This window comes from Mus musculus, chromosome 19 (genome assembly GCF_000001635.26).
Source record: "Mus musculus strain C57BL/6J chromosome 19, GRCm38.p6 C57BL/6J".
NCBI classification, from domain to species: domain Eukaryota; kingdom Metazoa; phylum Chordata; class Mammalia; order Rodentia; family Muridae; genus Mus; species Mus musculus.
Genome location: NC_000085.6, coordinates 41,688,796 through 41,712,636, shown reverse-complemented (window position 1 = coordinate 41,712,636; position 23,841 = coordinate 41,688,796). Strand labels below are relative to the sequence as shown.

Genomic DNA, 23,841 nt, shown 5'->3' with positions numbered 1-23,841 from the left:
GGGAACAAGCATAGATGGATTCAGACTTACACTCTTCTAGGAGGAATCTGGAGTTGCTGACAGGCAGCGGGAGTCACAGAAGTTCTTGGACAGTGAGGTGACTAAGCAGATGAGTCTTCGACCCTCCCTGTAAAACCTCCTCTCCCCGGCTTCCTGCACCTGAGGCAGGGTGGGAGGGCCATTGACCCTCAGCTCAGTCTCTCAGGCCTCTCCCTCAGTGGTCTGAACTGGCCCCTCCGTCATAGGGAGGACTGGTTACTGCTTCCTCAGTGCCCTCTTGACCGTTTATGACACTGTAGTAAAGTATATACAGTGGTCGGTTGTCTTAACCACATACTTACTCTCCAGTGGCATTAGGTGCACCCCGTCACCAGTGTCATATAGATGTGGTTTCCCCAAACCTGTCTCCTTTAAACAGTGGCTCTGCCTCTCTGTTCTGCTTTCTGTTTTCAAGGACTTGCCGGTCCTATGCCACGTAAATGGACTTAATGGCACTGTTGTACCAACATTATTTTACTGACTAGATAATACTCCACCACCTGGACATGCCACCTTAAAATCCAGCCAGCCGCAGGTGGCCCTTGGCTTACATTGCCCATCTGTGCCATCTGAGCAGCCGTTGGAACCTCAGTTATAGCCCGTTTGTATTCTTTGTAACCCGGAGCCTTCCTTTCCTCACCAGCTGAAGTCTCACACAGGGTTTGGGGTTGCCTTGCTTTCTTAGGCATAAATGGTTTGTCAGGCTGGTGAGCCTCACCACGTTCCTGCTCAGAGCCCGTGGGTGGAGAGTACCAGGCTTTTCCTCCCTTCCTCCACGATTCTGGGATCCACGCTGTGAGTCTGGGTTGGGCTCCTCTTCAGTACACTTGGTTCTCCCATGACCTGGGTTCAGCCTTGGCCTGTGACCAACAGGTACACGGTGCAGGTTGCCCAGGGCTCGGTGCTGGTGTGCAGGCTAAAAGCATCTACTGCCGGCATGTCAAGTGCTGAGTGGAAAGCATTGTCTGGGTCCTACTATAAGGGCAGTCACAGAAAGCCCTGGACACGACCCTTGCTTCCAGGAGCAAGAGAAGTACAGATCCAATGTTTGAGGAAAAAGAATGTTCTTTGCTGTTGGAGGAGGTGGGCAGGGGTTCTGATGAAGATGGACTTGGGAGCCATGATAGTCATATGCACATGTAGGTAGGGTCTGATGGGCCCTGTGTGGTGTGTGTGCATGTGTGTGAGAGAGAGGAGGGGGGAGGCCTTTGTAGCCTGTAATGCCCTGGAACGAGAGACTCTGGTTTTGATGGTGATAGCCTGGGACTTGGCATTCCCTTTTGTCCCTCCTTGAATGGGAACACTGTAGCTCGGGTACTTCCATTTCCTGCTTGGGGATCTTAGGACACATCAAGGCAAGTGGTCCTAAGGAGCTCAAAGGACAGCTGGTGGAGTTCCTCAGGACGCTCCAAGTCTGTGCTGGAATTCAGTGTGCTGTTGCAGTGCGCTGTCTAAGTTGTGCAGTGTGGGCAGACTCTGTAGTCAGCCTGTGGGGTTAGAAGCCCTGCCTGGCAGCTGATTAATTTGGGAGGATACATTATTGATGCAGATATTTTAACAGCCCAGTTCTTCCAACTGCTGGGCTTGGGTGTGTGGTGAGGAAAGTTAAATACACACACACACACACACACACACACACACACACACACACACACACATACATACACACTCACACACACACACATATCACACACATATATACACACATTCCTGTCTGCTTGCTTCATCTACAGCATTAATGAGGAACCCGTAGGAGCCTTGGTCCCAAGGTGTTCAGAGTATCCCTATTCTTACAAGTAGTCTTGGAAGTCTTGGAGGTGCGGGTTGGAAAGGGGCAGTAAAAACTGGTTCAGACAACTCCCAAGTCTCTCCTAAGAAACTGGCTCTTTTGTACTATCTTTTCCAGAACCCTGACAGAGTGGGCTAGCCAGAGCTGGCCCTCACACACACCCAAGTGCGAGAGTGAGCTTTATGGGTCAGATTGGGTCTAGTGCCGGGGCTCGCTAAAAGATGGCCACTGTCAGGCTAGAGTCACCAGAGCCTGTGAAGCGACAACAGGCTGCTGAGGTGACTCGGCAACGGCTTCTTAGCAGAACTCACAGACTTGGATATGAGCTGTACGTCTTCTTTATTTTTAAAAAATGTATTATTAATTTGGTGGTGGTGATGGTGGTGGTGGTGGTGGTGGTGGTGGTGGTGGTGGTGGTGGTGGTGTGTGTGTGTGTGTGTGTGTGTGTGTCTGTGTGTGTGTCTGTGTCTGTGTCTGTGTCTGTGTCTGTGTCTGTGTCTGTGTCTGTGTGTGTGTGTGTGATACGGGTGCCCATACTGCAGTGCATGTGGAGTTCAGGGACAACTAAGGAGTCAGTTTTCTCTTCTGCATGGTTCTGGGAGTTGAACTTAGATTCCCAAATTCGTGCAGTGCAGGGAGCACTCTTATCTCTCTTACACATACAGCCATCTCTAGCACCTCAGCTTTCCTTCTTTGAAATGGGGTCTTCCCAAGTAGCAGAGGCCGGCTTCAAACTCACGATCCTCCTGCTTAGCTGTCTTAGCACTGGGTCCTAACCGGTGATGCTACGTCTAGCATTTTCCCCTCACATTTTAATGAGACAATTTGTAACTTGTTAGTATTCATGAGTCTTGTGAGCTGATGATGGCTGTGAGCCAGTTTTCCCTTGGTGCCTTGTCACAGTTTAATGGACCTGGAGCTGTGGTTTTCTTCAAGGACGTCAGCTCCGCTCACTTTCCTTCCCTGGTTAAGATCTGCCTGTGCTTTAGAAATGTTTTTATTAGCATACATCAATTATACATAATGATGGGTTTCATTATGACATTTTCATACATACACATAATGTATTTTGATCATCTTCACAGCCCGCTGCCCTTATCCTCGTTGGCCCCGCCCACTCCTGCTAGTTCCACATTCTCCTGAGCCAGCCCCGCTTCTGTTTTTAAGTCTTTTTAAAAAAAAATATGGCCATGAATTCGGTGTGCAAATATTTTATTGAGAATTTTCACATTTATGTTTATTAGAGCGATTATTATATAATTTTTTGGTGTTTGTCTAGTTTGAGTATCAAGGTAATGACTAGCTATGTGAACTGAGTTTGGAAACGTTCCTTCTGTGTCTAATTTATGGAATAATTTGAAAAGGATTGGTGATAATTCTTTTGATAGAATTCTGCAGGGAAGATTTCTGAGCCGAGATTTAAATAACTTTATTTATTTTGCTTACAAAATTGTGCTCTGTGTGTGTCTGTGTGTGTGCTGTGTATGTTCATACTTGTGAGTACAAGCGTGCACACGTGCAAACACAATAAGAATGCTTTTATCATGTTATCAGCCCACACTTCCCACTTTGTTTGTGGCAGGTCGTCTTGTGTGACTTCATTTCTCGTCGTTACAGGAGCAGGGGTTACAGACATGTGCTGCCACGTCTGGCTTTTGCATGCATTCTGTGGATTTGAACTCTGATCCTCTTACTGGTGTAACAAGCATTGTTTACTGAGCCATCTCCCAAGCCCCATTGACATTTTTAGTTGGGAGATTTTTAATTACTGCTTCAATATGGTTGGCTTGTTATAGACCTGTCTAAATTTTTTTGAAATCTCATCTTGGTTTAACGTTGGCAGGTCCTATACACTGGCATAGCGTCACTTTCTTTTGGATTTTAATGGAATATAATTTTAAGGCATGTCCTTATGATGTCTTGAATTTCTTGGTATCTGTTGTAATGTCTCTATTTCCACTTCCAATTTTATTAATCTTGCTCTTCTCTTTTCTCTTTTGGTCAATTTGTCTAATGGCTTCACTGATTCTTTGGCTTTTGTTTGTTTGTTTGTTTTGGTTTTTTTTTTTGTTTTTTTTTTTTTGGTTTCTGCTTCAGCATTTTCTGTTAGGCTCTTAATTATTTATGTCTGATGTTCCTGGCTTTGGCTTATACTCATTTTTCTAAAGCTATAAGGTCATTATTAAGTTGTTTATTTTCAATCTTTTTGTTTTAATACATTAAAAATTTTATTTTTATTTTGTATATGTATGTGCACATGTGTGTGTGTGTGTCTATATGTCTGTCTGTGCATGAATGCCATTGCATGTGTGTGGAGGTCAGAGGGTCAACTTCTGGCAGTTGTTTCAGGCCTGGGGATTAAACTCAGGTAAGATCTGGCAGCAAGCACCTTTACCCACCTAGTCTTTTATTGTATGCATTTGTAGGTATGGACTTCCTTCTCTCCTAGGCTGCTTCCGTTGCTTCCCATAGTTTTTGGTATGCTGTGTCTTCATTATCTTTTAATTTTAGGATTTCTTCATTCAGTGATGTGTTGTTTGGTCTCCACGAGTTTACGGATTCTTTTTTCTTCTAGTTTTTCTTGCTATTGATTTTGTGATCAGTAGAATGCAAGAAGTGATTTCGTTGCTCCCGTGTTTTTGAAACTTGTTTTGTGTCCCGATGCATGATTTATTTTAGAGAAAGCATGGTGCTGCTGAGAAGACCGTGTACTCTGTACTGCTCGGCTGGAATGCGTTACAAAGCATCCCATCTGTTAAGTTCGTCTGATAGGATGTCGTTAGTGAGATGTGTCTCTGTCTTGTTGCTGCGTTGCTCTTGATCACCAGCTTAGGGTTAACCGGTGACTTTCTTCTTCACAGGCTTGTTTTATGAAACAGGGTTCACTTGTGCTGTGTGCATATACTGGGCCCTGCAGTGTCCCGATGAACCATTCCTCAATCAGCGTGAAATGACTTTCTTTATCTCTCCTGGCTAGCTTTTCCTTGAAGTCCATTTTGTCAGACATTAAAGGAACTGAAGCAAATAAACCCGGAGGACGGTGCCAGGCACCTGGATCTGTGTTTTGTTGTGGGAGTTTGTGTTCTGGAGGGGAATGGCTGACGTTGGGAGCCATCTGGAAAGCATGCCATGTGGGGTACACTCTCAGGCCTGGGGATGTTTGAAGTGATGAGAAGGAAATGCAGGTGAAGCTGCAAGCACTTTCAAAGCCTTGTAAAGAGTTGTTCTGAGGATGAGGGAGCCAGTTTGTTCCAGAAGCTGAGTGCTCTGGGCAGGAGGTTTGGGGAAGCATGGGGCAGACTTCCTGAACCCCGAGGGTGCTTCCTGACATGGGCAGTGGGTGGGCTGTCCACACCTTCCTCTTCCCTGGAAGAGATCAAGCAGCAGCTTTGTCCGTTTCTGTCAGGATGTGTGCGGAAGAGCTGGAAGCTTGGGCATGACAGCTTTGGGGTGTTCCCAACACAGCCGGTTAGCAAGGGCAGCATTTGGGAACAGAGCAAGCTCTGATCGTGCAGTGAAACTGGCAGGTGAACCAAGCATGAAATTCCCCTGACCCAAGACTCTGAGTTGGAAGCCGCCCTCCAGCTAAGTGGCTCTAACGAACTCTGGAACGAAAATATTTACCAGACCCTGGGTTCTGTCTCATGTTTGACAGTCAGATTTGACACAATACTAATGATCAGTTTGAGAACCGGACAGGGGCCATGGCTTTGCCTCAGTACTACTCAGGAGTGGTGCTCTGTTGCCTGGCCCCTCCCACTTGTCTCCCTGCGTATTGACTCATTCCTCTTTTGAAGTTGACACCCTTGCTTTAGGAGCCTGGTTTCTGCACCCTGGGATCGTCCAACAAAGGCGCTTCTGTGGGCAGACCTCAGAGGCCAAGCAAGAAAGGGTTAGGAAAGAGAGCTATTGATGGAATACCAATAAGGAAGAAAGGGTGTTCCTACAGAACCAGGGGCTTCAGGCAAGTCTGGGCCCCACTTACACTATCCAAAGAGAGCAAAGAGTCCCTTCGGAGGATTTGCTTTGCAACAGGCTCCCTGGCCTGCAGCAGGAGGGAGGATGGGAGGTAAGGAGGGACTATCTTACAATGAGAAGTTTAAGTTGCATCTCTGGCTGGGGAGGGACTGGCCGGGTGCTGCAAGGCCAACAAAGAGACAGTGTGGGCTGGCGACAGTTAGGGGGACACATGGCAACTAATGGGGTAGTAATGGGCGGGGAGGTAACCTGGGAAAAGCTGGTACAAGGAAAACTGGTGCATAAATTTTGGTGGCGTGACATCCCCCTTGGCAAGGAGACAGGCACCGCTGTCACCCTCCCTAAGGCCAAAGCCAGAGATGTCGTGGCTCCTAGAGATGTGGCCAGGATGAGCGATAGCTAGAGGGTGAGAATCCACGCTGCTTTGCAGTGCCCAAGGAATGAGAGCGAGCAGAGGCTCGGGATAAATGCCTGGCACAAAGGTAAAGATGTGGGACAGAGCCTCACCACTGAGAGGCTGCGCTAATCGGGGGCATTGCTGTGTGTACCCACGGGGACTCAAACTGTGCTCCTCGAATAGGAGCCTGAAGATGGGGAAGCCCAAGAGCTCGGCATGCCATTTCCACAAAGACCCTTTGAACATGTCACCTCCCCAAAGGGGGACAGTATTTATTGCCTGGGGGGCTTTTGGAGGAAGCCATTTCACAGTTTGTATTTGGACTTTTATGGCTTCCGTGGGGTTCCCCAGACAACCCGAGGCGTCCTGGAGTCCAGAACAGTAAGCGTGCTTGTCAGTGGAGGCTTGGGTCCTGTCTGTTATACACCAACTGGTTTTTGATCAAGTTAATAATACTCTTTAAAAAACAAAAACAAAAAAAAAAAACAACAAGAAGGAACCTTTTATTTATTTGTCTTTATTCATTTATCTGTCTTCTTCAGAGCCCTTAGGAATGTTTAAGAAGAAAGAGACAGATTTCCCCCCCACACACACACACACACAACTGATGGGGACACTGTGGACCCCTCCTCCAAGGCTCTGGGTCATGGTGTGAATCCTTAATGCGACCCCCAGTTGGTGTTTGCAAAGTCGCAGCTGGCCTTAGACCCCTGAGGACTTCCAGTTTCCCATGGTGAACATCCCTCAGAAAGGCCATGGGAATTCCCTGCCTAATCTTAGGCGGAAGGCGGTAGGCGGTGGTGATGGGAATTCTGGAGCCGACCCCCAGCCTGCTGCTGGCTGAGAGGCAGTCTATCCCACATTGTGGATTTGGGCCGGGCCTCTGCCTCTGCCTCTGGATGGATGGTGGATTCACTCACCCAGCTAACATATTACCAGCCTGCCGCGTGCAGTCATTTGTCGGCACGGGTATGAGGAGGAATTAGGCATGACCTTGGGTTTAGGCAGAGTTCGTGGTAGAGCTTCCTGCTGATGCTCATTTCTCAAGGGGGTGGTTTAAGCTGTGAGGGTTTGATGGCTGGTTTATAGCCAGCCTCCCCCCTCCCAGTACCCATGAAACGGGCTCGGGGTGGGGGTGGGGGTGGGGGAGAAATATGAAGGAAAATGAGGAGATGTGAACGGCCATATTTCACAGGGACGGATGCATACACACTGGCCACACAGCCGTGCCAACGTCCCCGATGGCCATCCATCTTCTCCTGACTGGGACATATTGAGTTTTGGTTTCAGCACCTGAGGACCTGAACGGCTTCACCCCTTGAGCAGCGACCAGAAAACACCAGCCAATTTCCTACACGTCACACCTTCATTTACAGGAAACAAAGGGCAAGAAATCATTCTGGGGCAGGTTCTTACAGTAAGGCAAGAGCTGGGACACACTTATCGATGGCTCTTAATAGCATCTTTCACAGCCAGCCGGCCTTAGCATGAAGTCAGCTTCAGTTGTTCCCTCGGGGATGGCAGTGGGTAACTGGTCATTTGAACACTCACCACAGACCTTAGTGACTGTGGTCTCCCTGGGCTCCTGCCAGTGTGTCCTTAGCAGATTGGCACCATCTATTGATGGTGGAAGTGAACGTAAGGCTCTGCAGTGCATTTCTAGAGGAATCAGTGAGCTACGTACAAGGGTGAAACCACCGGGCAACTTCTTCCATTTGGCCGCTGTCTTCTCTTGGCATTGCCGAAATGACGTTAACAAGGGGACAGAGAGAATACGGGAATTAAGACTCTGGGCCCTGGAGTCATCTGCTCCTCTGCTTAACCTGGGGCAGAATCTCAAACTCAGCTTTCTTTGCTTTTAAAAGTCTGTGTGTGTGTGTGTGTGTGTTAGAAAGGAGATATGGTGTGTGTGTGTCTGTGTGTGTATGTACACCATGGCTCAAGAATGGAGGTCAGAGGAGAACCTTGAACCTGAGTCTTTGCCATTCATCTTTGCTTTCTACTGTTTTTAAAGATGATACAAAGGAAAGAGGTTTCATTATGACCTTCCCATACACATGCCTGTGTTTATGTGTATGCATGTATGTATGTGTGCATGTACACAAGTGTGTATATATGTATTCTTGTGTATGTACAGGTGTGTGTGTATGTATGTATGTATGTATGTATGTATGTATGTGTATGTACACAAAAATGCACATGTGCACACACACACACATGCATATATACCTCCAATCTTCTTTCTTCTTTTCCCTTTCTGCATCCTTCATATCATTTCCCTTTTCCTTTCATACTTTTAACCTTTCACCTTGCTGGAACACAGTCTCTTCTTCCCCTCTTGGCACGTCAGGCTCTCTGGTCCTTAAGCTTCTAGGACTCCCGCATGCCTCCCCTCTCACCGTAGGAGTCCTGGGGTGGCAGGTGTGCTCCCACACTTAGTAAAGTACTCGGCTTTTCCCTGCATTCTGGCGACCCACACTCAGGTCCTATGCTTGCTCGCCAATCACTCGCCAATCGTCCCAACCAGAGGCTCAGTTTTCTCATCTGGATGAAGGGTTAAAGGGTTTGATAATCCTAGCCCAGTTCCCAAAGATGATGGCAACAAGACAGTTTGAGAAACACTAAGCTTATGTTTTTCCTGGTGTTTAGTTATGGAAGATTATATATGTGTATGTGTGTATACACGTATACACACACATACATACATACATACATACACACATACATACATACATAGAGAGAGAAGTTAAATTTCTGTTACCCAGTTTTATTAATGCTGAGCAAACTTTTTCAAAAACATTTTTAGGATTTACTTTTTTTTTTTTAACAAACAGAACCAAGGAACTTTAATGCCTGGCTAAGACTGTGGGAATTCAGTCTGGCTATCAAATGTTGTGATTGTTCTCAGTACCAGAAAAATGAGGCACAAAATGTCCCTTTCCAAAGTGTTCCAGTATGGATCTTATGTTCTTGACTGGAGATTACAGGAAGGCTTATTTTTTTTTGTTTTGTTTTCTTTTGTTTTTTGTCTTTTTAATCATCGCTAGGATGAAATCATTGTATTATTAACCTCTTTTCCCTGCTTCCCCCTTCTTCCCTCCTCATTTCCTCTTCCTTTCTCCCCTTTCTTCCCCCTCCTGCTCATCATCATCATCACCATGCTCATCGCCCCCCTCCCCCCCCCCGCCATCATCATCAGTTGGAGACATAGTGTTCTGTAGCCCAGGCTGGCTTCAAACTGATGAGGATGCAGGAGATCCACATCTTCAATGCAGATGAGGATGGCCTTGAACTTCAGACCCTCCTGCCTTTGCCTCCAGGCAGCTGCTTTTAACCCATGCTGAGGATGGAACCCAGGGCTCGGTGCCTGCGAGACAAGCACTCTACTAACCGAGCGATACCCCAGCCTTGGAAAGCATTACTTTCAGAGAAATTAAAATGTAAAAGTAACTGCTTTTCCGTGCTGACAAGAGGGCTGAACCTAAATCAGCAAAGGGTCCTTTTTCTCTCCATTTGATCTAGCTGCAGAGTGACTAGGTTGAGGTCCAAATGGAAGGATGCCGGCTGCCTGGCTCATCTCCCACAGCATCAGTCTTTGTTGAGGGGAAGGGCTTGGCAGTTATCTGCTTTGACGCTAACATGGAAGACTTACCCCAGCTCAATCTGCTCCAACCCAGTCCCCATTGTTACTGTCATCTCTTACCCATAGGGAACAGAGGTTGAGAAGTAGCCCCTGTGCCCCACTGCCTGCTCCACGGTGCAGTGCGTCTCATCACACTCTGGCGTTAGGGACTTGTTAAATGGAAAGAGTTCTCTAATTTTGCAGCCTTGCTGTGGGGACCAAATCATGGTGTGCTCTGTAAAAGGCCCAGGAGGAATGGTTTGTCTTTATTTTTATTTAAAGGGTTTTACACACACACACACACACACACACACACACACACAGAGAGAGAGAGAGAGAGAGAGAGAGAGACAGACAGACAGACAGACAGACAGACAGAGAGAAAGAGAAAGAGACAGAGACAGGCAGACAGAGACATAGAGAGAGGAGAGCCTAAAGCTTTTTGTTTAGTTTCCTCTGCTCCGGATGAAGGCCCCATTTCCTTGTAGACCTTCATCACCTCTGTCCCTCACATTCTCTGCCCCCTCTTCTCGGATGCCTGAGCCTTGGAAGGAGGCGGCTTAATAGAGATGCTCCACTTGGTGCTGAGTGTTCTAAAAAGTCTCTTCTTTCTGCACCTCGTTCGGCTGTGGGGTCTCTGTGTTCATCAACATCTGCTACACACGGAGGCTTTCCTGAGGAAGCTTGAGGGATGCTGATTGGTGGCTGCAATGGTCAGTCATCAGGATCTGGTTTATGTGTGCATCCACTCAGCTTTATCCTGGCTCTCATGACCTCTCTAGTCCGAGGTCTTTGACAGCTAACAGAGCCAAGGATGGATTTCACCAAGACTTCGATCCATTCATAGACATCTTTAAAGTAAGGAGAGAGCATATGGAGATTGAGATGGCGGCTCGCACTCGTAGTCTCAGTCTTAGGTGACTGGAGATAGGAGGACTATCATAAGTTCACCATATAGCTTAGGCTATATGGAGAGTTCCAGACTAGTTCCACTCCAGTACCAACTTACCCATTACCCCAATCCTTTCTTGAACTTGGGAGTTGTGCCGGAACACCCCTGGAGCCCACCCAACTGCCCTGTCTTCTTTAGGTATAGGAAAACCTTTAGAATTCTCTGCTTCAGCTGGGAACAAACACTCCACCACCCCAGGTCTGGGCTCAGTGAGTGCTTTGGGAGGCAGGTGGATGCTTTAGTGCCCATCTGTGGGGACACAGGTTGCTTCCTTGCTTGGCCCTGCTGCCATCTCCTTGATCCCTCTGCTTAGGGTACAGGCCTAGGGCCTCTACTGCTCCCTCTGCCCACTGGACATTCTGTCTGCAGGCTCAGTTTCTGAGGCCACGGGTCACTGCCCTCAACTTTGATAGCTCTCATGGTATTCAGCTTCCTCGGATGCTCCGTCTCCTTCCGGGACAGAGGCTTTTAGACCTGTGATTGGTGGCTTTTGGGTCCAAGTCTTCAGCTGCTTTGCCTAGTCACTGACTTTGTACTGAACTGTGAGCCTCCAACGTTATTTCCTCAGGGGTAAGATCAGAGGAGTTCACAGCAGAAGTGGAGTGGACTAGAAAAGCCCAGCAGCCATGCTCAGAAGCAATTATTAAGCAAGAGCAGAGTGAGGACTGGTGAGTCAGGCAGCAGTTGTACCGGCTCCTGGATGCATGTGCAAGATGGTTCCAGAGCTCCAAGCCTTCCAGTCAGGACAGAGTGCCTCATCATTCATTCATTCATTCATTCATTCATTCATTCATTCATTCACTCATTCATTCTCTCTTGCTCTCTCACTCTGTGCCTCCTCCCCAGGTCTTTTCTTCCCCTCCTCTTTCCTCCTTTTATCTTCAGTGCTGGGGATTGAACCCAATGTCTCGCACATGCTCAGCAAGGGCTCTGCCCCTCTCCTGCATCCCCAGACCTCACGCTTCATTTGGAACAAGACTTCCAGTTATTTCTACAGTTGCCTCACCCACATCTTGGGGTTTAGTGATGAAGGGAAGACCCCCCGTCTCAGCTTTCCTGAGCTGATAGAGAATTTGGATCAGAAGCTACTGATGTGGGAGAGTTTTATTTGAACTTCAGGCGGTCACTCGTGTGGGGCTGTGCCGCGTCAGCAGGAGCAGAGGGAGCACACGAGGGAGCGCACATACACTTCTTCACAGTCAGCACGGAAGCTGAGCTTCGACGGTGCTGGGAGGGCTGCACTCAGCATAGGGGACTTCTTAAGGGCCATCCTCTATCTCTCTGCTTCCTGCTAAGTCAGACTGGGGACAGCTGAGTTTTGTCCCCTGTTTTGCAGCACCCTTGGCACGCTGGCACCTTCTGGCTGCAGTCGTTGTGCTGGGCCATTGTCCATGTGAATGATTTTAAATTCGGTTTGTCCCTTTGGACTGGGTACCATCTGCCCCTTTCAGCCTCAGCTCCTGTATCCTTCTCAGCAGGGAGACATTCTCTCTATGACCTTGACCTTGAGAGTCTCCAGTGACCCAGTGTCTCATCTTTAGAATACCAGCTACAACCCTTCTTTCCTTCCTCCCTGGTTGGTGATGGGGAGAAACCCAGAGTTTCAGACTAAAAAACAACAAATGTTGCTCAAAAATGCGGTGAATGTGTGTTTGAGAAATTTTCTTGTGTATTTTTAAAAAAAGATACACAGGCCTTGGGCAGATTTTAAAAAGCTGGGGTATAGGTGAGGCTTAGAGAGAGAGAGAGAGAGAGAGTAATTGCTAAGTGTTTTTGAGGCCCTGGGGTCAGTCCCAGTACCGAACAGCCACAGAATTCTACGTGCAGGTAGGCAGGAGTCATCCCACCAATAGCAGCCTTCGTGGCCTGTTAGTGTTCTGTCACCTCCGCTGAGCCCTATGCATGGGTCCTTTATGGGGACCCGGGAGCTGGGACTCACACCCATGAAGTTCAGCCTTCATGGCCTTCATAGTGTGAAGATGTATGATGAAAGGCATGGCCAACTTGGGGACCTCCTTGGTCTGGTCTTGGCTTTGCCAAGGATGGAGATGTTACTGCAATGCAGAGTGATGCTCTGCACACTGAGGTCTGGGGTGCACATGGTTTCAGTTAACCTTCCCAGCAAGTTTGGAGAGGCTGTCATCCCCACTCATGGCGGGGGGGGGGTGTTGTACAGAAGTCAGAGTGATAACTTGTCCCAGAGCTTGCGGTGAGAACATGACTGGCCGTGAGAGAGTGGCCGAAACCTGTGTCCCCTCTCCTCTTCCCCAGAACCACATCACCAAACTGAGACGCCTGCTCAGAGAACCAAAGGCAACCAGGGTGGCATTACAGTGGCCAAAGGCGACCACAGATGCCACTGGAAGAGTGTATTCCTTGAATCGGCCCTGGGGGAGAAAGTACTGAGTTGAGGCTTGGTGGAGGGATGTCTGTTAGGAACAAGAGAGGCTTTGAGTCAGTGCAAGGAGACCTTCATTCAGTAAAGAGGCAGCTGATGTAGCCCCAGGTGGAGGGATTTCTGCAACTCTGGGCCAGGACGGGGCAATGACACGAAGGAGGTGGCTGGGCTCCTGTGCCTCATCAGTGGCTTGCAGTCTACTCCAGACCCTGCCTGCATGGTGGAAAGCCCCCATCCTACCCAGGGGCACAGAGAAAAGGCTGCCCTTTCCCAAACTCTGTGTGCTTTTCCCAGGGGCCATTGTTCCTGGTTGCCAGGAGACCAGGCCTTCAGGTGTCGCCCTGGAGACTGGGGCCTGGGTATTTGGGTTTAGGTCAGGCACAATAATGGCTGTAGAATGAGATGGTATCCCCAGGACCTCCTCTGTCATTTGTCACACAGTTCTGGTTCCCAATGACTGTGTGGACCTAGGGGATGAGGGAGGAGGTAGGCGGGGGCTGGTGGGCTGAGGGGCACGGGATGGGGCTGGCTAATGGCCCTGCCCCTGGAGTAGAGCAAACACACCTCTTAGGAAACAGGAAGTGAGGCCATCCCAATATCTGGGCACCAGAAGCCTGGATCTGACCAAAATTCAGGATGGCTAATGGAGGCTAGGGTTGAAGGTGTTCTAGACACATGGTAATGAGACTCCAGGAAGAATTCAATCACTCCCTAGGGTGCTCCACAGTTAGGCAGCCTAAGGGCACAGTCAGAGTTTAAAAAAAAAATCCTTTAATTTGACTATAACAAGGATGATGGCAGATCAGAGCCATCAGGGGGCTGAGCCTCAAGGGAGGGGTTCAGAGAACCTGGGCTGGTGCTGGGGGTCACATTTTAGCTGGACCAGGAAGTGCATAGGGCCTTCCTTCTCAGCCTCCAGCACAGTGCCTACCAAGTAAGACTCTGAGCTTCTAGACCCATGCCACGGTTTGCAAAATAGCCCCCTCTCCTCTCTTACTACGTTTTAGAATTTTTATATCGTGATAACGTATAATAAACTTTACCGACTGAGCCATTTAAAATGCACAGAGCTGCAGTGGTGAGTGTCTTCACACTGTTACACCACAGAGCTCTACAATATTTTCACTTCATAAAACTGGAACTTCACAACCCATCAAGCAGTAACTCCCCACCCTCCCTTCCTCCACCCCTGGCAACAGCTGTCTGTAAACTGACTACTTTGGGGACCACAGATGAATGGAATCAAGTAGTGTCCCTCCCCTCCCCCACCCTCCCTATTCCCCCTCTCTCCTCCCCTCCCTCCTCCTCCCTTTCTCCCTCTCCCTTCTCCCCTCCCTCCTCCCCCTCTCTCCTATCCATTCCTTCTTCCCCTCCCTCCTCCTCATCCCTCCTATCCCTTCCTTCCTCCCCTCCCTCCTCCCCCTCCCTCCTCCCCTTCACACAACCCTCTCCAGGGCCACTCACTGTATGTAACATGTGTCAGAGCTCTCTTCCTTTCTATGGGTTGAGCACTGTCCCTACACTGGTTGTGTATACACTGTGTACCTGTTGATCTGTGCTGGGCATGGGGTGGCTTCTGCCCTGTGGCTCTTGGAGGTGATGGTGCATGTCCAACCCATTTCCAGGCTCGATGGGACTTACTTTCTGACCCCAGAGCTGTGTGGGTTATCTTTGCTCCTCCTCTGAGCTCTTGAGGGACCTGTCCTGGAGGCAGACAGGGTGACTCATTTTGTGCCCAGCAAAGACACTCTTTTCATCTGCTTCCTTCTGCGAGGCAGCTGGCTGTTCTCTGGAGATCTTAATTTAGGCCGGGAAGGGGGTGGGTGAGGAACTGAGCGTGCTGGTCCAGCTGGTGCTGGAGGCTTGGGCAGCTTAACAGAGCTCAGCATCTCAGAGACACAGGACTCCCAGTGTGCTCAGGCAGATGGCGCTGGCAGGCTTAGAGGCGAGGGGCATCCAGGAGGTGGTGGGAGGTACCATGATGAACAGGGGTGGGGGGTGGGGGCTGGGGGCTGGGAGGATGTGGGCTTGGAAATGCAATGAGGGACATTGACATGGATGTTTTAGAGTCTGGTGAGTCATAGTTTAGGCTTCAGGGACGAATGAGGAGCAGAAAATCGTGGGTATGAATGGCTGCCCATTGAGTTACTAATGTGCATGGAGTCAGAGTGGAGCTTGGCTCAGCTGTGAGATGATGACAGGGGGTGCCTGTCATGGTGTAGCTCTGGCCTGAAGCTCACAGGACCCTGAGGACTCACAGGGGTGGAAGCTGTGGTGGTGTCTGGAGAAGCAGTGTCTCCAACATTAAAATGCTTTTATCATATTGAGCAGCGCGGGGGGGGGGTGTTGGGGGGGATCAGGAACCAAGCTGCTAGAGAGCCTCACCAGTTTTGCCTGGAAACTGGACTCACCTGCACTTTCAGGGTTCATGGTGCTGAGGCTGGCAAAGTGACACCTAAGTTGATAGCGCCAGGAGCCCGAACTTGGAGGGAAACAAGTTTGACAGTCTAAGGCCTGAGGAAGCAGCCTGCGGCCACGGAGCTAACTGAAGCCAAGTCCTTGAGCTTCACCGGAACCTGAGAGTTGGAGGAAGGTGGACAGAAACATGATTAGAAACAGCTTCCCATACGGTCTTATGTGGCAATTAAAGGCATGTGCAAGAGACCGTGCTGGGTCCTGGTCCCAGCTCTGCCATTTGCAAGATGGTACAACCTCGAGCACGTTTCCTACCCTCTTTTTTGCCTCAGTGTGCTCACCCAGAATCTAAAGATGCCAGTGGTTCCTGCTTCACACACTGCGCATTGGAGAGGAACAGGAAGTTACAGTACGTGGTGACAAATTGGCTAGCATGTTTTAGATGGAACAGGAGAGACTCCCGAGAAACTCCGCGCTTGGAAAGGCTGCTCTCCCTCTGTCCCCCTACCCCTTGGAGAATTTGAGGACTTGGGAAAAGTCACATCTCCCAGAGGGCAGACTCTCTCAATTGCACCTGGTTCCTGGCAGGGTGATAACAGTACTTAGGTAAGCTGGTGCATACAGCATTGACTACCCATCATGGTTGGCAGAAGCGTGGACTGGCATGTCTGGAACTGCTGGTCCATGGTAGCATGGCAGACCTTCTGCAAGGTCTCGGTTACATCCTCTCAGGCCCCCCAAACCCTCTGGTTCCCTGTGGAATGGGTTTGAATTAGCTTCTCCAGGCAGCCTATGTTGGGATAAGAGACTGATAAGAGCTGTTGGTAGGCTTTATAAAGGACATCAAACGGCTCCTCTGGCCAGGGGTGGCCACGGGAAAGTAAAGGCTGTCTTTAGGTGGAAGGCCCACAGGGGTAGATGGAAGTACGGACTGGGGAGGGAGGGGTTTCTACAGCCCTTGCTCTGGTCCTCATCGACCCGATTCGGTGTCTTGGCCATGTGGGGGTGGAACCCAGCATGGAACCCTGTCTCCTTTGAGATAAGGTTTTAGACGTAACCAATTCCCAAGTACCACATCCCTGGGAAACGGGAACTCCCAGAATCTTCTGAGAGAAGCTCACAGAGCGTCCGGTCACCCAAGTGTATGGAGACAGAAGAACAGCACAGGAGAAGGTGGGGGGAGACCACAGATGGCTCTTTAGTGAGAGGCTCTGGTGGCAGCCTAGAGATAATGCAGAAGTCTTCTGGAAGTTTCCATCTCAGATCTTACCCACATTCACTCTTCACGATGCTTTGCAATGTTTCTAATGGCCATTATCTCAGCCTTTTCAAGTTGCACGTGTATGTATATCGTGTGTATCAATACGTTCATGCTATGAGAGTGCTGTGCCTCTGAGCTCCACCCAGCTCCTCCATCCTGAGCCTTTCAAAGATGCAGCTAATGGCACAGGCGGCTTCCCACTGCCCATCCACAGAACACTCATCTCCCCAGACCTGAGGTACCTGTACCTGCAGGAGAATTACCTCTCTGTCTCCCTTCACCAGCCCATGGTGACGACCACCACCTGCTTCTTGTCGTCTCTATGATTTTGACAACTTTAGGCACTGTGAACGAACGAGTGGAGACCTGCAGTGTTGTCCCTTGGTTATTGGTTTGCTTCGCTCTGATGTCCTCTAGTATCCTGTTGCTGCATTTTCTTCGTTTTAAAGGATAGATAGTCTTCTATTCAGTCATGGGTGGGTGGAGCCTGGGTTTTGTTCATCCTCTGATTGGTGTGAATTGTTGCTATGGACACGGGCAAGCAAGTGGCTCCTTGAGTCTGTTTCCTTTCCTTTGAGTGTACACCCAGAAGTGAAATTGCTGGATCATAAGGCAATTCTGTGTTTAAGTCCTGAGGAACCAACTGCCAGACTGTGCCAGACATTTTCTTCTTCGTGTGCCAGACTTTTTATACAAATACATCCATGCTTATTATAGGACTTAGAAATGTCCCTCCCCAGCCCACTGGGGCACTATCCCAAGTGACTCCTTCCTCTGACCCTGACTCCTGTCTCTGTCAACTGACATATGACCCTGTGAAGAAAGCCTGTTACCTTCCTTCTGTGTGTCCCACTTGGAATCCAGGAACCATGCTCACAGAGCAGGGCATGGAGGAGTCCGGGTTTCTCCAACAAGGGATTTATCAGGGCACAGATGGAAGCTGGGTCTGTTTCTGCAGTGAAGGCTTTATCTATTGTAAGCTCAGAACGACCACACTTCCTGCCTCATACCTGACAAGACGTGGGCAGATAATGTCACTCAGGACCCGTGTGCTAGCGACAGAGTGAAGACAGCAGGCCGTGTCCTGACGATGGAGATCTTGGGACAAAGGGAGGACAGAGATATGGTGGGTGGTCTCGCTGGGACCCTCTTTTCCCTCAGCAAGTGTCAGCCGCTCCCAGGACTGGTGTGCAAGGCCATGTGCTGCCATTTTGGTGCATCGTTTTTCAGGACAAGCCACACGGCCACCTGGTTCATGCCCACTGCCCACAGCCAGGGAACATGGGCATCTGTGGGGACCGAGAACCAGGTGCTACACTTAGTACACCAGGGAATTATTAACCTCAATCCTCACAACACCCTGTAAGGAACTTGTATTGGTTCCCTGTGTCCCCAAGGGCACGCGCATCCGCAGAGAAGCCAGGATTGAATGATGAGGGCTGCAGCCCAGGCCCTCAGATCATCCTTCGTCTCAGCGGTGCGTCTCACAAAAGGCTAACTTTTATCCTCTCTTTTGGGATTTTTCCCCCTCTTAGTTTCAGGGCATATATTTCAGGGGCAGGGAAGAAACGAGATTTATAGCTCTTCCTGCTGTCAGAAGGCTGGAGAGATTAGCCGCTGCTGGATGTAATCCCTAGCAAATGCTCCTCACCCTCAGGCAGGAGCTGGTGGGGCTGACATTTATCACTACAAACCTGTCCTCGCCTTTCCTCTCCATCCTGCCTCTGTACAAGCGAGAAGCCTCCCTCCAGATTCCAGCTGGGCATCTTCTGTCTCTTAGCAACTGCCGCCAGCCTGGGCTCTGGGCTTAAGCTCTGGGCTCTGGGCTCTGGGTGTGCCTTTCTGTGGATCCTACACACATGATGTGTGTTGTGGGCATGAGGCAGGGCCATATTAGCCCTGGGCCTGGAGAAAGGAGGAGCAGGCAGGAGAGAGGGAGTGGGGTGTCCTCTGTGGACATATGCCCAGCTCTCTACTGAAGAGGAAAGCAATTGGAGGGGGTGGCGGGGAGCAGGGCTGCATGCCAGGTGAGTGATAACAGTTGTGCTTTTCCCGCTGGGCCCATCTTTGTGATTACACACATTTGCTCGAAAGGTTTGTTTCTCCGATGGGGTAAAGAGCCCCCCTGGGTCTCTCTGCTCAGGCTTTCCCTTGAGGGGAGGGCAGGCTGTCACTGTTGCACCCGAGAGATGGAGGGGAGAGAGCCTGAACACGGGAAAGGTGGGAAGACAGGAAAGGTGGGAATAGGCCGTCGCCGCTGTGTATGATTTTCTGAGGGCCTCCTGAGGAAGAGGGCAACAGCACCTGACTTGAGCCATTGCTCTGTGTGTGAATTTCTAAGGGACCACTCTTTCTACCTGAAATGAACTAGGACATCCCTGAGAGGGTCTAACCCAAGTCTTGACTTTGCAGATGAAGAAACCGAGGCCAACACAGTGAGAGTCCCAGCAGGGAGGGAACAGCGATGACAGTTGGACCTAGGCACCCAGGGTCCACTTCTATGCTTCCTCATTTGGCTAGGGTCATCTCTGCTCACTGGAGGATCCTTAAACTTCCAGGGTGTGGTCATGCGCTCCACCTGAGCCAGGCTTCCACACAGAGGAGGAACTAAGAGAGCCTGCTGGGCTCAGCTCTGCACCCGAGGACAGGATTTCTGAGGGGATCCTGGATGCCAGGCTGCTTCTATACACCAAGGTCTGACCAGATCACAGAGAGGATCCAGGTCTCTTACAGAGACTGGATGCTGTATCACCAAGCATCTTGCCTTCTTAGGCTGTCCTAACTCACGGTGCATGGTTGGATAGCCTTCTTCTCCTTTCTCCTTTCTAAACTACAGGGCAGGGCTGATGGAGCCACCTAATCTGGAGCATTATATAAACGTCAGATTGATGACCAACTTAAGAAATCTCTAAAAGCCTGAGAAGATGTTAATGGGCCACTGTTGGGCAGGAAGTTGGATTCCAGACAGTGTGAACACCCCCGCCCCCCGTTAGGTGTTTAAGGACATTTGTGTTCCTTTTTGGTCCCTCTGCCCATTTAGATACTCATTTTTTCTATGTCATCTCTTTCTGAAGCTCAGAGAGGGTGAGCCAGTGATCTTAGGTCACACAGGAGGTAAGTGGTAGAGCCGGGACTAGAACCCACCTCTGTCACTCCTTCTCTAGTGATCTTTCTATATGCTCACTCCACAGGCCGGAAAGGACAGGCCTGGTGCTCCTGAGAGGTGAAGGGCCTTATGCTGGGAATACCAATAATGCCGAGTAGAATGAGGGAGATGCCACTGAAAACATCTCCAAAGCTCAGGCCTCTTGGGTTGCAACTTGCTATTGAAAGTACTTCCAGGTCACAGGGCTGGCGAGATGGCTCAGTTTGTTAGCAAGGTTAGCCATATTGGTGAACTCTGCGTTTCACTGTCTCATTGAAAATAAAAAAGGGATTGAAGATTCCTAATAGCAACCCTAGCCCTCAAGTGTGTGCCCACACATGTGCCCAAACACACACACACACACACACACACACACACACACACACACCAGCCAAAAAACAAAAAATGTTCCTGGGCTTGTTTATCTCTGAGACATTGTGGGATGTAAATAGAAGTTTTCCATTATTGGAACAGTCCCTCCCAAGCCCTTCCCACCCAAGAAATCCAGCAGACATACTTTGTACCTGTGGATCACTAGGAACACATGAAGTCCTTGATCTTGGAACAGCAAGGCCTGAGGAAGGAACCAGGCTGACAGACCCCCATTCCTGGAGCCTTGTCCTCCAAAGGCACAAACTCCAGAATAGCCACAGATATCCCAGGCCTCCCCTGCCCTGCCCTGCCTGCTCATAATTGAGCCTTGGGTGTGTGTCACTTAAGCTCTCTCGCGACAAAAGCTTCTGTGAGTATCACGCCTTTCTGTTTAGAGTGTTTAAAAATTGATAAAGGTTGTGTGTAGTCATTAGGGAGCCAACTATGCCCGAGGGCAGCAGAGGGAAGCCAGGCCCTGCTGATGCCTCCTGAGGTCTGTTGAGGTGGATGGAGCTTTGCTGAGAGTCTGCATCGCTCTCCCCGGAGTCTGCTTGTATGAAAGGCATTCTGTTGATTTGGGAGGCAACAATCAGAATCTGCTGGCAGAGGTCCTGAGACCCTCTGGGTTCCATCCTGCCTGACACCATGCGACAGGGATCTCTGGCTGGAACCTGGCTCTGGGTCTTTGCCTTTAGCCTCAATGACTTGCATTTCATTTGCTGGCTGCTGCCTCCACAGAAGTACGGATCCCTCACGGTGTGTCTGGAACAGGTCATGGTGAGTGGGTGTAGTCAGGATGCTGCCTAAGTCCCTTATCCTCCTGGTCCACAGTGCCAAGTGACAAATGTTAGCAATGGTCAGCAGAGACTCGGAGATGGTCCAAGGAAGCCGAGTCGGGCTGCTCTAGGACTGCCCTCCTCAGCTGGAGCTTCGTGTAGGCAAGGACACTATGAGGTCATTGTTAGCAAACAGTGGAGCTAGTGGCTTTGAGAATGTCCAGAGACATCAATGTCTCTGAGTTCCTTGTGTATCTTTGTGCCCAGTTCTAGTTTTGCACGAGCTCTCGTGTCTTACACACACACACACACACACACACACACACACACACACACACACACATTAGCCTCCTCTGGGCCATTTCTTTGTCCTGTGAGTCTCAGTTGAAGCATAAATACTTCTTTCATCCATTTCTGAATTAAATGATGTCACTCCACTATATGTCCCTTGATGTCCCTCCACTGTGCCCCTTGATGCCCTCAACCTCAACGCTTCCTAAACATGTGACCTTTAGCAATGGTTCAATCACTGTATCAACTGTCACCTGACAACGTGAATGTGGTAAATCCTGTAGGCACCTGCCTTGGGAGACATCTCTTGGGGTTAGGAGTGACAATCTAGGTATCTATCAGTCGTCAAATAGCTAACTTCCACGTACTGAGCAGGCAGGACAGCTCTGGGGTCTACTTGAATCTCTAGGGCCAGACAGGAAATGGAAGTTGAATAAGACCCAAACTTGGAGCGCTCCATCATGGAGACCTTGCTACAGCTCAATGTACGCTGCCTGAGGATTTCTGGTGGGCACTTGCGACTTAGGTACAAATCTTGCTGTGTTCCTGACATTGCTTTATGATTTTAGACAAGTTTCTTCCCTGTATGAGCTTCAGTTTCTGCCTCTGCAGACTGGGTAGATAATAATGACCTCATAGAGCCGCTGAAGGCTTAAATAAGAGATGGGCTTGGCCAGCATCTACCCAGGCATTGGCTCTCAGGGAGCATTGTAAGCCCCAGGAAGGGGAAGCCAGTGGAATTTGCATGTGATTGAGGTCCTTGGGGACAAACCCACACATACTGGTGGGGAGACTTCGGGTCTAGAGAGGAGGGGTGAGCCGAGTGTCTTTGGCATGGTTTTGCAGGTCCACAAGGCTTACTGTGTAATTACAAAACAGCACACATGGAAATGAAAACGCACGTCCAGATGGCGGGCCTTCCATGCCTTTGAGAGGCAGAACTAATGAACTTAACAAATCACTGATAATTAATTTTCAGAAGCCAAAGGAAGCCCGGGAGTGATGAATGGGGTCCACAGAAGGTGAGAGCAAAGCAAGGCCAACTGCCAGCCAGAGAGAAGTGTGTGCGGGTGCCATTTCCAGGCCGGACCCAAGCTGATGTGGCCAGAGAGGCTGCCAGGCAGCGTGCCACACGCAGTGGTAACAGTGTAGGCCAAATGGACTGAGCCCTCCTTTGAGGGAAGGGGAGATGATAGCATCCCTGAAGGGGTGACAGGCATGGGATAAGGGTCAGAATCCAGTGGCTGACAGAGCCTTCATCTCAGTCTGATGGAGACTTGAGCCCAGACAATGCTACCACTTCAGCACCTCCTGTCCAGCGTCAGGCAAAATGGCGAGGTGGTACCATTCACCGCAGCATCACTGAGGCAGAGGCAGAAGCAGAGGGATGCTGACTCTGTCACAGAGATGCTCAGAGCTGCCTGCTGAATGAACGGAGGTGAGACCCTGGGTGTCAGGCTCATCTCTCTACCTCGAGTGTCTTTGCATCTGGAGTCGGTGGATTTGCGTTAGGAGGGCACAGACTGCGGTCAGGATGCGGGCTTCCTGAAATACACAGTCTGGCAGCCGAAGTTGAAGCAGGCAGTGAGCCTTGTGTGCTTGGTAGCAGCCCCTCCCCCTAGGCCTACCTTCTTTTCCACTGAGTTGTAGAACCCTGCTTGACACACTGGACAGCAGGGGACCAAGTTCCTAGGGCGTCCTCAACCTTTGTTGATGGAGATTCTGTAACTCACGCCCTTCCCCCAAAGTCACATTGAACTGATGGTAGGGAGGGGTAGAGAGAGAGGTTTTTGGGGGGGGGCTATAGGTGCCTGAAGTTGGGGCTGGCATACTATTGATCAGTTCTGTGAGAACTCTGGTCCTGTCCTTACCAGCTGTGCAATTCTAGGCAATTTCTTAACCTCTCTGAACCTGTTTTCGCTACTGTGAAATGGAACCAGAACTTCATTGGTTGATATAAGGATTAACTATGACCATGGACATAAAGCTTGTGGCTCTGTATGTGGGGCTGTGTAGGGCAGCAGTTCTCAACCTGTGGGTCGTTGAATGATCCTTTCACAGGGGTCGCCCAAGACCACCTGCCTATCAGATATTTACATTGCAATTCCTAACAGTAGCAAAATTACAGTTATGAAGTAGCAACAAAATAATTTAACGGTTGGGGGGAGTCATCACAGCGTGAGAGACTGTATTAAAGGGTCACAGCTTCAGGGAGCTTGAGAGGCGCTGATGGAGGGGCTTAGTTAAGAGCTGGCTGGCTAATCAATGCTGATTGAGAGAATAAACACCTTAAAACACATATGCATCCCCTTGAAACTCTGTGTCTTGTCCATTATAAACTTTCACTGTTTTGAGGAGGAATCCAGTCTAAGGGAGGTCATGAAACAACACACTGACCTCAGACCT

General features: G+C 49.6%; 1 protein-coding gene and 1 long non-coding RNA gene across 5 annotated transcripts in view; one reads left to right on the top strand and one right to left on the bottom strand.

Annotated features, from left to right (window-relative positions):
* Slit1 (slit guidance ligand 1) overlaps window positions 1–23,841 on the top strand; it is a 149,452-nt gene that overhangs the window by 34,639 nt on the left and 90,972 nt on the right. The gene's annotated exons all lie outside the window — the stretch shown is intronic.
* Window positions 10,206–21,580, bottom strand: Gm34116. Of its 2 annotated transcripts, none has more exons than XR_003952936.1 (5): window positions 20,521–21,580; window positions 17,862–17,949; window positions 15,587–15,751; window positions 14,721–14,879; window positions 10,206–10,676 (listed from the first exon to the last, which is right to left on the bottom strand). It is a non-coding gene; the product is annotated as a predicted gene, 34116 (long non-coding RNA). The 2 variants fall into 2 exon arrangements; XR_003952937.1 differs by having other exon boundaries at window positions 14,721–14,874.